This window comes from Portunus trituberculatus, chromosome 10 (genome assembly GCF_017591435.1).
Source record: "Portunus trituberculatus isolate SZX2019 chromosome 10, ASM1759143v1, whole genome shotgun sequence".
NCBI classification, from domain to species: domain Eukaryota; kingdom Metazoa; phylum Arthropoda; class Malacostraca; order Decapoda; family Portunidae; genus Portunus; species Portunus trituberculatus.
In genome coordinates, this window is record NC_059264.1 from 12,168,808 (window position 1) to 12,182,983 (window position 14,176).

Genomic DNA, 14,176 nt, shown 5'->3' on the forward strand with positions numbered 1-14,176 from the left:
AGACAACTGGGCTTTTTAGACACATGCTGTAAAAGTACACTACATAAATCAAAACAGGCATAAGACTTGGTAGAAATTATCTCATCTTAGCTCAGGAAATAGTATTAAAGAAGCTTCTACGGATTCCTGGGATTAATTAAGATATTCGTCTCTTGTCTACCATATTTTGCTGAGAAAGGTCTGTGTTTTGAGACGCTTCGCTCTCTCTTAATGACCCCGGTCTGTTTTCAAAAGCCACGTTTGTCACTAAAGGCGGCGTCACACTAGCACTTTTTCCGTCGTCTCAGGCGATTTCCGTCGTCTTTTTACTCTTCCGTCAACTCTTTCCGTCGTCTTGAGTCAGACGGAACGCATCGTTTTCGTCTAGCGCCAATTTTTAGTCAAAATAAGAACTATGGTTTCTAATCAACACTTTTATTAAAAATTTTTTTTTTTTTTGTTAAACGGAAGAATGCTATTATCATGGCATGAAATTTAAATGAGTTGGTGAATATATGTTTGTATACATATTTTTTTCTTCTAGCCTAGCAATGAAAAGTTCCTCAGTTGTTTGTGTACATTTCCAGGGGAGTGCGAATGTGCGATGCTTTTGAATATTTCCAAGGCAACTTCCAAGTAGCTGGCCAAGATGAGCAGTGGACAAAACACACTGACGAATTTCTCATAGAGAGTATTGGAGGTCACCGTTGCCTTTGGGATCACAGAGCAGCTGATTACATTATAAGGTGCAAAAAAGCCGCGGCTTGCTGGGGTGAATGAGGAGCCATGTTTGTTTACAATCGACAAGCGCGGCAAAGGCGGAACAAGCTTGTGTGTGACGGCCACCGTCTGCAAAAGTTGACAGTCGTCAGAAAATTGACGGAAAAAGAAGACGGAAAAGTGCTAGTGTGACGCCGCCTTAAGTGGATCCTTATCATTCATTTCCCCTATGAGGTAAATTCGATGTTCAGCTTTACTTAGATTATGAACACACCTCTACTTCCTTTAAAGCTTATTGATAATGTAAAGATCCTTGAAAACCCTTGTAGTTTCCAATTCGGCTTACTTACGATGACAGTGCCCTGGAAAACACCTTTCGTTTCCAGTAAAGCTTATAATAATGAAAATACCCTTGAAAGCTCCAGTAGTTTGTAGTAACTTGCTTATAATGAGAGCTCCGTTCAAATTATTATTTTTTTACAACAAAGCTCGTAAAAGATTATGACCATCTCAAGGAGCACGAAAATATCCAATAAGGTTTGATGATAGCGAAAATGTCCCTTAAAACCTTAATTGTTTAGAGTAACATTTGTAATTTATTGAAAAAAAAAACATTTGAAAACTAAAATAGTTTTCTCTTTAAGGCGTTGAAATCATGAAAATTAGTCGAGATATTGCACTATTAATCTTGTTTTTATTTAACTTTATTTCTACGTCTTTATTTAACTTCATCTCAACGTATTTATTTAACTTGATCTCTATATTTTTATCTAACTTCATCTCTACTTTTTGCTAACCTTACCTCAATAACTAACATGTCAGGGTTTATCTTTCCTCCTCTACAGTCACTTCCACACATTGAAGCGGCCAGAAATTGCAAAATATTTTCATGATTTTATTCTCCTCTTTCTTTTGTGGATACCTACCGACAAACCATGCATTGCTCTTAGTGACTTGCATTGCTCCACTAAATCACTGTGAAAGCTTTGAAATAAGTGGCGATGGTGGTACTTCAGAGGCACATTTGCTCCAATTTAGGGTTGTTTTAGGCGTGACTTGGTATTATTTATCTTCTTATTCTGACTTGCCGACCACCTCTTAGACTTCTTCACTGCTTTAAGAGTGCTACTATTATGGCTTACAGCTCTCTCTCTCTCTCTCTCTCTCTCTCTCTCTCTCTCTCTCTCTCTCTCTCTCTCTCTCTCTCTCGTGTGTGTGTGTGTGTGTGTGTGTGTGTGTGTGTGTGTGTGTGTGTATGTGTATGTGTGTGCGCGCGCCCGTCATTGCAACAAGTTTTCTTTTTTAGTTTTAGTACTACAACCTTTTCAAATGTGTTCTGTAACCCTGTAAAAACAAAATTAACTCTCTCTCTCTCTCTCTCCAAGCAGTTTTTCCAGTGGCGGGTGTTAATAAGAGCAACCAGCGCGGCAAGTTGGTTTATGAAGTACAGGGCGGAGGGATCCAAGGCGAGCAGTTCTCTTCCCTTAGCGCGTATCTTTCCCCACCATAAAATCCGCCTCATTAGTAAACTCGTGCTCCGTTCTGAAAGGGAAGGTCTCTCCAAAAGAAATCCATACCAGCTCAAAATAAAGTGGTGATTTCTAAGAAGCAGTGGAAATTAATGAGGAAGCTTTGCAGTATGTTAGATTTTGTGTTGTTAGGTTGTGTTGGATTCAAAGGTTGTTTGGGTTTGGAGTATGTTGTGTTGTGTCGTGCTTAGTTGACGTGAATTTAAGTTTCTTTTTCTTTTTAAGTATGAAATAGGTCTCCTTTAGAATGTAAATTATTGTATGTTGAGTGTGTTTTTTTTTTTCTTTCTTTGAGTATAGGGTAGGTCATCTTTTCAATCTGAATTATTGTGTGAGTTTGTAATATTAAGATTTTTTCCTTACTGTGCTAACATAAGCAAATCTAACCTAACATAACTCAACATGAACTACCCAAGCCAAACTAAACCTAATATTTGTAAACATATCAGAACCAAACCTAGCTTAACCTAAGCTAAGGGAACTCAACCTAACCTAACCTAACCTAACCTAACACAATTAAACGAAACTAGACCTAGGATTTCTTAACTTTATCAGAACTAAACCTAACTTAACCTAACAGCTAAAACAAAACTCAACCTAATCTTACTAAAATTAACCTAATTAAATCAACGTAACTTATCTAACAACTAAGGCAAACTCAACATATCAAACAACCTCACCTAACCTAACCTAACTTAACGCAACTTAATCTAACAACTAAGGCAAACTCAACATATGGAACAGTCTAACCTCACCTCACCTAACCTAACCTAACCTAACTAAATGGAACTTAATCTAACAACTAAGGCAAACCTCACAAATCAAACAACTTCATCTAACCTAACTTAATGGAACTTAATCTAACAACTAAGACAAATTCAACATATCAAATAACCTAATCTAATTTAACTAAAGATAAATGCATGCTTTGGCGGTAACAAGACCTTTACTAAGCGAGCCTAACGTTTGACACACCTTTAACCTCACCGAACCTAACCCAACGTAACTTGACTTACCTAATACAATGTTCACTCCCAAAAATTGTGACTTGACAGGATGTATTATCAACTGTTTCTGTTATCTCGACTACTTTTTAACAGGCTGCGTGAGAGGGAAGCTAATTTTTGTTGGGGGGCGGGCGGGGGGAGCAGATGTCAAGAGAGAGTTCATGATTCTTGTGATGAGCTAACAAACGGGGATGTAGTAGAAATCATTGGAGTGTAGGAGTGTTTTCATTATTCCAGTAGTAGTTTAACAGGTTGTGCGATAAAGATTGTGGTTCCCGTAGCTTTTCTTGTCATTCTAGATTAGTTAATAGTTGTTCTGCACCGTCGATAAAAGAAGAACACATCAGACCAAGACTAAACATCTGCAGCATTCCAGAGGTAGTTTGACGGACTGTGCGGTAAATATTGTGGTTTTCGTAGCTTTTCTTATAATTGTAGATCAGTTAATAGCCATTCTGCACCATCAATAAAAAAGAAAAGTACATGAAAGCACGACTAAACATCTGTAGCATTTAGAAACAAAACTGTTTAAAAGCACAAACCTTGACGTTCATATTTCACTAAGTTGGAACTCACTTGGCTGTAACACGGAGTCGATCAGGGAATGGTGGAGTAAGAAAAGTCGTCTTCCCGGCTCATATACAGCCTGGGGACGACCTTCTGGCGGGTTGAGGTGGTGGTACTCGTGTCTTCCTTGGTGTGGCCGTCGCTCATCAATGTAATGAAGGGTAGGCACGTCACGTTGGGGTCTCCCGTCACTTGTCTTGTGTTGCTGTTACGCTGGGGACTCGAGCGCACGCCACGAGAGGGAGAGAAAGATACACTGCTCTCACTTGTCTCCTTGTCCTGTGTTTGTCGTGATGATGTCTCTTGGCTTCGACTAAGATTACAGGAACAGTTTAGGGAAATTTGCGTGCTTCTGTGTGTGTGTGTGTGGGGAGAGATGGTGGGGGCTGTGTTTGTGTCTTTGGTTTACGTTCACGAAGTTTTTCATTAATGCCACTTTGCTTGACGGTAGATTACAGGGATACACAAAACTCTTCACGTGATTTTTTTTCTTTTTCTTTTCTTCTTTTTTTTCTTGCTAAGCTGGTGTTTTTTTTACGTGTCGAGAAATGGTTTATGAAATTATGTATGATGTTTGTTCTTTTACGTAACTTTCGTGTATTTTTCCTTTTTCTTTCTCGTGTCTTGCTTGTTGTGTGTCAAATGAAAGGGATTTAGAAAGCAGTCTGTGTTTATTTGTATTGGTGTTCCTTTTATAGTTGTTGTCACTATTAGTTGTTCTAGTTACACACGCTAACAAAAGTACAGTCTCAGTAGTACAATATGATGTTACTTAGTGTTACAGGAAAATTATACAAAACTTCTATTCAATCTGTTCACTATTTATTTTTCACATGTTCACTGCTAAAGCAAGATTTTTTGTGTACTGATTTTTTCTTTGGTTTTCCTCACATTGATATATTTCTTTTAATTTCAAGACGCTTCCTTATTGCTCAGTTAAATAACAAGTAAATATCTCCTCTTCGTTTGGTGTTCACATTACGGCACGCAGTTTTTTTTTTTTTTTCACTAATATAGTTTCGAGTGCAGCGTTTCTCTTAAAATTACATGAAGAATACGCAAAAACCTGTCATTTAATGTTATTGTTCCCATATGTTACCTTTTCCCTCAGTCACATTTAAGTAGTGTTCTTTTAATCACACTCATTAAGCACCCTACGGGGGAAAAAAGTACACGAAAACTTGTCTTATACTCAATCCGTTCTGGCGTTCACATGTATCTGCTCTTCACTCACATCTAAGTAAACTTCTTCCTCTAACTACACACACTAAGTTTTCTACGAGGCAGGAAATAAGTAAAGGATTGTAAGAGTGTAAGAGAACCATTGTTGACACACGCTCACTTCCATTATGGCACTCCGAATAGCGAGACGAGATGTTGCGATTCTGCAAACTAAACACGCGGGCACTACAATCCTGAATATCTTAAAGTCTCGTCACTACAACACTGCTAAGAAACTGTAGTGGTAGTTATTGAAGCATATTTTCATGATTCCAGTGACAGTTAACGATAAGCTTCAACTCTGCGAACTAAACAACTAAACGCGTGCACTGCGATACTTAATGTCTAGGCGCGCTATCGATACAATCTTTCTAACAGAGAGGTGAAAGTTACAGCAGCTTCCAGGAATGTTGTCATGATTTCTGTGGCAGTTTAACAGTAAGTCTAACCCAATCAGTGCAAAAATTCACCCATAAGGATACGATAAATGATAACTGTCCTCTTAAAAAAGCTCCACCGATGATAGCAAGGCTTTTCACAACACGGTCTGCTGGTCTCTCGCGCGGGCTGACAGCGGCACTGCAGAGGGGGCGGCCGAGACTACCTCACGCCGGTGGTTGTCGAGAAACTGGGCAGATCCGCGCCGCTGTCCGTGATGTACCCGCGCCAGGCTGCTGCAGGAGGCCAGGGCGGCGGGAGTGTTGAAATGAGAATGTTTAGAAAAGTTGTAATGTTTAGTGAGTATGAGTTTACCTGTGTGTGTGTGTGTGTGTGTGTGTGTGTGTGTGTGTGTGTGTGGATGGTGGGTGGATGAGTGGAAGGTGAGAGAGAGAGAGAGAGAGAGAGAGAGAGAGAGAGAGAGAGAGAGAGAGAGAGAGAGAGAGAGAGAGAGAGAGAGAGAGAGACATAGACATATAGAGAGAGAGAGAGAGAGAGAGAGAGAGAGAGAGAGAGAGAGCAATAATTAATAATCATACATATTCGTACAGTCGAATCTTGATATAGACCAACTTTGATAGTTACTAATTATCTCTCTCTCTCTCTCTCTCTCTCTCTCTCTCTCTCTCTCTCTCTCTCTCTCTCTCTCTCTCTCTCTCTCTCTCTCTCACACTTAAACTCACACACACACACACACACACACACACACACACACACACACACACACACACACACACACACACACACACACACACACACACACACACACACACACACTTCATTCTCCGTTACCTATGCATTTTTTTCGGACTTAAACGTACACAGTTTTTTAAGGATCCTTTCAAATAGGTGTAGAGACGTGCACGGGCCATCTCTGACAGCCAAAGGAGGAAGAGGAGTTGGAGGAGGAGGAAGAAAAAAAGAAGAAGTGGGACTGACGCAGGACTAGAGAAGAGAGAGGGAGAGGGAGGTGGACAAAAAGAAGGTAACAAATAGCCCGTCGCCTCAATGTTGGTTTGTAGGACACCAAAGATACAACATCACGACTGGACAGCCATTTTTTACACCCTGTGTGTGTGTGTGTGTGTGTGTGTGTGTGTGTGTGTGTGTGTGTGTGTGTGTGTGTGTGTGTGTGTGTGTGTGTGTGTGTGTGTGTGTGTGTGTGTGTGTGTGTGTGTGTGTGTGTGTGTGTGTGTGTGTGTGTGTGTGTGTCAGGAAGTCTCACTAAGAGGACGAAATATGAGAGGAAAGAAAAAAAAAGGAAGTGAAGTTTTCTCTCAATATGCCGCTGGAGGAAAGTTAATTATAAGAGATCCTAAAAATAAGTTAGGCAATTTAGTTCCTGATGTGTCTTGATATTCCTCTCCTTTTTTTTTTCTTTCTTTATATTTCAAGAGAGGAAGAAGAAATACAGATACCGGTGAAAAGTTTTGGAGTCCACCAGTAAAAGGGAAGAATGAGTGAAGATGCTGGATATTAGCTCTTGAAAACGGGAACATTTTTTTTCTGCTTTATTTTTCTTAGGGTTGTCACGTTGTTGTTACGCGTGTTAAGTCATTACGCCTGTGACGCTTAGTACTTGTCTAGACTGGCCACACTGGTCACTGGTATACAATATGTTAGTAAGGATGTTATTGCTTTCTCTGTCTGCTTCTGTATTTCCATCTTCCTACGACTTGACTTCTTTTAATAGGGAGGTTTGAAGGCATTTGTCCGTGACTTTTGGATATTTTTTAAGAGTAGTCACACCGGTCACTGCTATACAATATGTTAGTAAGGCTGTTATTGCTTTCCCTGTCTGCTTCTACATTTCCATTTTCCTATGACTTCACTACTTTTAATAGGGAGGTTTCAAGACATCTGGCCCTTACTTTTGGATAACTCTAAGAACTCTAAGGGAACTGTCAATCCAGTGGGCCTTTTCTTCCCCATTTTTTGTTGCCCTTGGCCAGTCTCCCCTCTTGTATAAAAGAAAATGTGATAGCGGCTACTGTTTGCCATGTTCCTCTTTAACCCCTTCAGTACCATGACGCGTTTCCATATTCATTCTGCTCACTATTTGGCGATTTTATACAGCTTCAGAAACTTCCGTGGGGACTAAAATGGTGAAGGCTGGGGCCATTAATGTTCTGATATCTATAGACACTTTTTAATGTAAATAAAATCGTTTAATCATACTCAAAGCTGATGGTAAAAGCGTCCCAGTACGGAAGGGATTAATCACAATAGCTCCTGTGAAACCTTTCTTCTTGTTCTCCAGTTACGTCCAAATATTGTTAACTTCATTCTTCTTATTCCAGTTATTTTTTTCTCATAGATGATACGTATTTCTGACATTGTTGTTAGTGTTATAAGTTGTTGCATTTCCTAGTGAGAGAGTTAGATGCTACTTTGAATGCAATTGTTAACGTGAGCAAGTATTAGTCTGTTTTATTTTATATATCTTTTATTTTATTTTATTTATCTATTGATCTATTTTTATATTATTGTTTATTGTCATCATCGCTTGTTATCTTTAGTGATTTTTTCTTTTCTTTTATGCACTATTTGATATCTTAAATGTTGTTCTCTAAATTATGTTAATGTTCAAGGTGACGCTGGTATTTTGAATATTTTGCTGTCATGAATGGTGTTATCGTCCATTATCTTATTATGTTTAAGTTTTTTTTTTTTTTTTTTATGTAAGAGGGAGACCTACCAAGGACAAAAAAATAATAATATTAGAAAAAAAGAGCCATTGAAATTATAGCTTTTTGTCTCGCTTTTGTAAATATTATCAAATACCATGTTGTTATCACAGACCATGGAGAAATGTTTGCACGTATTTATTCATTTTTATGTATTTATTCTTTTTTTCTTTTCCTTTTGCGTAAGAGGGAATAACCGAAGAACGAAAACGAATCGAGGAACGAAAAAGGAAAACTTCATTGTCTTTCCACAGACCAGAATAGCGAGCACCTTAGAGCACACAACTGAATTTAGGCGGTGCGTGAAGCTTCTCATAGTAAGACAAGCTGCAAGAGGATATCAATAGTCCCTTTATAAAACACCTGCTAATTCCCACCAGTCATCCTCACCCATAAATGTGTATGATGACCTTTCAAACCCTACTAATGACTCAGCACATACTATTGCTCCTGCTGTTAATTAATTTATTGCCTTAACCCCTTAAGTACCATGACGCGTTTCCATATTCGTTCTACTTACTATTTGTTGATTTTATGCAGGTTTAGAAACTTATGTGTTGGGATTAGAATAGTGAAGACTGTGGCCATTAATCTCCTGATCTCCATACACTCTTCCTAATGTCAATAAAATGGTCTAATCGTGCACAAATCTAAAGGTAAAAATGTATCCCAGTACTGAAGGGGTTAATCATAAGTCTATTATAATTTCTAATCAAGCGTTTGTGTTTTACGGTTGTTATTGTTGCAGTTACTAATAGCTTCTTGTTAGCCTTCACCTGCAGTCTGTGAGCTAATTCTAATATTTTTCTCTTTAATATTTTTCCAAGACATGAATTTTGTATTGTTTCCTATAGTATGTTTATTTTGATGTTTAATGTGTTCTTGTATAGATTCACATTTGTTAAACTTAAACATTATAATTCTCTCTCTCTCTCTCTCTCTCTCTCTCTCTCTCTCTCTCTCTCTCTCTCTCTCTCTCTCTCTCTCTCTCTCTCTCTCTCTCTCTCTCTCTCTCTCTCTCTCTCTCTCTCTCTCTCTCTCCCCCACCACTAATAACAACCTATCCACTTTAAATACAATAACCTTCCTGACGTGTACTGTATATATCTTCACCTGACGAGACTCAACCTAACTCCAACTCGTCATTCCAAAACATATTAAAACTCCACAGCCCAGCATGAGTCGTATTGTTAAACTTAATCATAGCGTTCCAATGTCCCCGGCACTGCTGTCCTGGACTCTTCCTTGGGTTTCTGTGCTGGAGTTCCATTGAAGTCGTCGAAGGTGGAAGGTGAGGTGGTGAAAGGCGAAGGCTGGTGTGTGGCGGCCCCGATAAGGCTTGGCAGTGCAGGGAAACAAAGATTGGAGGAGTGAGAAATGGAAGGATAAGGAGAGTAAAGGGAAGGTACCACGACTGAGAGAGAGAGAGAGAGAGAGAGAGAGAGAGAGAGAGAGAATCCTTCCTTTTATCTCACGTATCTTTATTTTTGTAGACATTTTGCCCATATCTCACATTATTTTGTCAATTATCCATAAAGTAGCATTGTTTTGTGTTGGTGGTGATGGTGACACTGATGATGATGATGATGATGATGATGATTCCATTAACGTGACCTGATTGTTTTGTTTAACTGAGCAGCATTACGACTGCAACTAATCGGTCAGTCAATCAAGTTGTCAAGGTGTCAATCCAGTAACTAACCATTTGACAGCTATTTGGTACATTTTCCCTTAATTACTAATCACTAAGACAGCTTTACTCGTTATACAGTTACCTCCAGTCTGTATGTTATGTAGACAATGCAATTTTTTCATACCGTACTTGTCTACAGATGTTTATAATGATTCTCTCTCAGTTTTCGTGATGTTTTTTTTGTGACAGCTATTTGGTACATTTTTCCTTAATTACTAATCACTAAGACAGCTTTACTCGTCCTACAGTTACCTCCTATCTGTATGTTATGTAGACAATGCAATTTTTTCATACCCTACTTTTCTGCAGATATTTATAATGATTTTGTCTGTTAGTTTTCCTGGTGTTATTTATTTCGTATTGCTGTGAAGTCATGTTATAGAATTCATGCCATTCTCATAACGAAATATTTCATCCTTTGCGTTTTCCTGTCAGTATAAAAAGAGTAAGTGTTTGAAATCTCTATCCGAACAAATATGTTTTTTTTTGTTTTTGTTTTTCAATATTCCTCGAAAGAAACACAGTAAAAATATTTAAACGTATTCTCAAAGATATTAGTAAATTCTTGAAGTCTTTCATCGGCTTCCTTACGTGATATGAACTGCCTTAACAGTTTCCTTCATGTGACTCCTCTCTCTCTCTCTCTCTCTCTCTCTCTCTCTCTCTCTCTCTCTCTCTCTCTCTCTCTCTCTCTCTCTCTCTCTCTCTCTCTCTCTCTCTCTCTCTCTCTCTCTCTCTCTCTCTGGAAAAAAAGTTAATATTCTCCAACTCTAAAAAGAAAAACAAGAAATTATCTACGTTCCTTTTAAGAGGTATAAAAAATTCTACCCTTACCTCGCTGTGCGTCCTTCACATTATTCTCATTCTCTCTCAGAAAAATTACAAACAAAAATCAAAATCTAAAATGAAAAAAGCCAGAAAATATCTACATTTCTTTAAAAAAAAAAAAAAAAAACGAAAATATACCAGACACTTTAAAAAAAACAACATCGAAATACATTAAAAAAAATCTATATAAATTAACGATATTACGTTGATTTCCTTTGTCACATATAAGACTCAGACTCGTAAAAACATCCTGACGTGACATAATCGTAACAAACTGCATTAACACTTTACTTTCCTCTGCTTCCCTCGCGTGACCCGGAAGCCTCTAAGGAAGATTACCCCGTCGCCTTGCTTGAGATGCTCATGTGGGGCCACGTATAGCAAGACACGACCTTTATATAGCCCGACATAACCTTCCTAGCGGCATATTGGAGGCCAGGCCAGAGTGATCCTACCGCCAGTTCATCTTGCGTTAGGTTGGTTTACGAGCAGGTAAGGTTAGATGGGGTAAAGTCATGTTGGATTAGGTGAGGTGAGATGAGGTTAGGTTAGGTTAGGTGGTGTAAAGAGGTGAGCTGGTTAGGTTAGGTTGGGTTGGGTTAGGTGAGGTTAGGTGAAGTTAGGTTAAGCTAAGTTAGGTGAGGTTAGGTTAGGTGAGGTTACGTGAGGATAAGTGAGGTTAGGTTAGGTGAGGTGAGGTGAGGATAAGTGAGGTTAGGTGAGGTGAGGTGAGCTGAGGTAAGAGGTGAGGTTGTTACGTTGGATTGTTCAGTTAAGCTAAGTTTCATTAAGTTGGTTTGGGTTGTGTTAATGTAACCCCTTCAACACTGGAACACATTTTTACCTTGAGACTTGTGTACAATTAGACCCATTTTAGTGACATTAGGAAGGGTCTATGGAGGTCAAAAGATTAATGGCCACAGTCTTCACCATTTCAATCCCCCACATGAATATCTGAAGCCGTATAGAATCACCAAATTGTAAAGAGAATGAATATGGAAACGCATCAAGGTACTGAAGTTGATAAAGATGAGTTAGTTAGATGAGAAGAGATAAGAAGTGATGTTACGTTGAGTTGTTAAGTTGGGTTAAGGTGGATTAGGTTAATTTGAGTTGTATTGATGTAAGGATAGGTTAGGTTAGGTTAGAGGAGCAAAGAAGTGAGGCCAAGTAAGAAATCATATTGATCGTTTATGTCGCGTTGGATTAAGTTAAGTTCGGCATTAGGGTTGAACTGGGTACTGTCAAGCGGTTTTGAGTTGAGATGCATAAATTTGGGTTGGATTGGGTACTGTCAAGCGGTTTTGAGTTGAGATGCATAAATTTGGGTTGGATTGGGTACTGTCAAGCGGTTTGATATGAGCTGAGATGCGTAGATTTGGGTTGGATTGGGTACTGTCAAGCGGTTTGATATGAGTTGAAATGCGTAAATTCTTAGGTTTGAGTTGGATTAGGTGAAGTAAGATGAAGTGAGGTGATGAGAAATAGAAAGAAGGTGGAAAGAGATAAAGAGCTGAGTTAGATAAGGTATAGATTAATTAAGCAAGCATGGAGTAGTATCAGGAAAGATATTAGTGATGTTGCTGTAGAGTGTATTCATCGTATTCAACAGGACACTTCAACGAAAGGAATGTACTCAAAACATCATTAGAAATATATCTTTTTGACACATTGGAATGATGGTGCTGATGATGGCGATGATGACAGTAAAAGCAGCAGCAACGGCAACGGCAACAACAGTAATAACAAAATAATGATGATAATAGTAACAATAATGATAGTGAATAATAACAACAACAACAACAACAACAATAATAATAATAATAATAATAAAATAATGATAATAACAATAATAACAACAATAATAATAAACACATCATATTAATTTTTTTACTCTAATACTGACCACATAAAAATACACAAAACAATAATAAAAACAACTAATAACCAACACAGAGCGAGTCATTTATAGGTAGCTACTGACTGGCCACATCCCGCTGGTTTATCGTCACATGCAGCAGCCCAGCGAGACCTGCCCTCCGCATGTACTGGTGTTGATATCGCGCTAGAATTGTGTTAGTATAGTATCAAAATAGTGAATAACCTTAGTTTCGTATTAATATAATGTTGTGGCTAAGGTCTGGTGGTGGAGTTGGTTCGTGTTTGATGAGAAAAAAGAAACTCAAACCTACTATAAGGAATGGAGAGAGAGAGAGAGAGAGAGAGAGAGAGAGAGAGAGAGAGAGAGAGAGAGACAGAGAGAGACAGAGACAGACAGACAGACAGACAGACAGACAGACCATACATAAAAATATAAACTGGTAAACCATTTTGACATTTTAGGGAAAGTGTAGAATAAGATGTGATAGGTTTGTGTTTTCGCCACCCAGGCTTATCGAAGGTTAGGGAATTCTCAAGAGTAACCCGTCTGCCACTCTCCTGACGCCGCTACAGTATACACTTTGTTTGTCCCTTCCTGCTGGACATGGGATGGTGGAGTCACAAGGCGTGTCTGCATCAGTTTAGTTGGGTGTAGAATATTCACACTTTGCTTGCCTCAGAAATCCACTGTCCACTGACTCGTGACTGACTTTGAACCTTTTATTTATTCATATGCGGCAAAAATGTCACGTGTATGAGGGAAGAAAAGGGTAAAGATGATTAAGGCCGCCGTGGTACAGTGGAACCATGCGTGCTTTGGAGTCCGAGGGATCTCCAAGTGCACGGGTTCGAATCCTGTCCATGGTCCGAGTGTAAGCTGGGCTTTCTTACTCGGGGCAACGGTTTCCTAGCGGGTGGGCTTTGAGAGAGGAGGATACCACAAAAAATATCCCCTTTAGCCCATACATTCCCGTGAAAACCCCACAAGGTATAAAAATTAAGATTGCACAGGAGTTAGTGCAGGCGGGTTCAAGGTAGGAGAGGAGAGAGAGGAGAGAGGCAAGCTTGCTCATCCACGTGGTCTTTCTATTATAATGACGTACATGATGAGGCACAGTACATCGAAGCTCGAGACTGTTCCTCTCCTCCAGCGGCTGAGTGGGCTGAGTGCCAGTGTCGTGTGTGTGAACTGTGGTTGTCTGGGCCGGCGGGTGTGTCATTGCCCGCCTGGTGGACAGATAGCCAGACCAAAATAATGCACCCAGCAAACAACCTGATTTTTTTTTTTTTTATTTAACTATCACTTCTTCTCTTTGTTGTGTACAAATATGGCTGCGACGAATGGAAAAAAGATCGAAAAAAGTCTGCATTAATTAATCCCCTTGTCAGTAAAGTGAAATAAGAAAATATGGAAAAATCTTAATTGATTTCCTTGGCGGGAACAAAAAATAAAGCAATAATTTTCTTGAATCTCTCATTTACTGCGAGATTAGTAGCAACAAAATTTCATTAATAAATTAATAAATAAGGGAAAAATAATAAAAATAATTATTAATTTTGAACCATTCTCTCTCTCTCTCTCTCTCTCTCTCTCTCTCTCTCTCTCTCTCTCTCTCTCTCTCTCTC

The 14,176-nt window shown here is 39.0% G+C and overlaps 1 protein-coding gene across 1 annotated transcript in view; it reads right to left on the reverse strand.

Annotated features, from left to right (window-relative positions):
* Positions 1-5,632, reverse strand: part of LOC123502104 (zwei Ig domain protein zig-8-like) — a 360,559-nt gene extending 354,927 nt beyond the window's left edge. The window contains exon 1 of the mRNA XM_045251318.1: positions 3,812-5,632. The gene's annotated coding sequence lies outside the window, so the exon portion shown is untranslated. The remainder of the gene's footprint in view (positions 1-3,811) is intronic.
* Between the last annotated feature and the right edge of the window lie 8,544 nt (positions 5,633-14,176).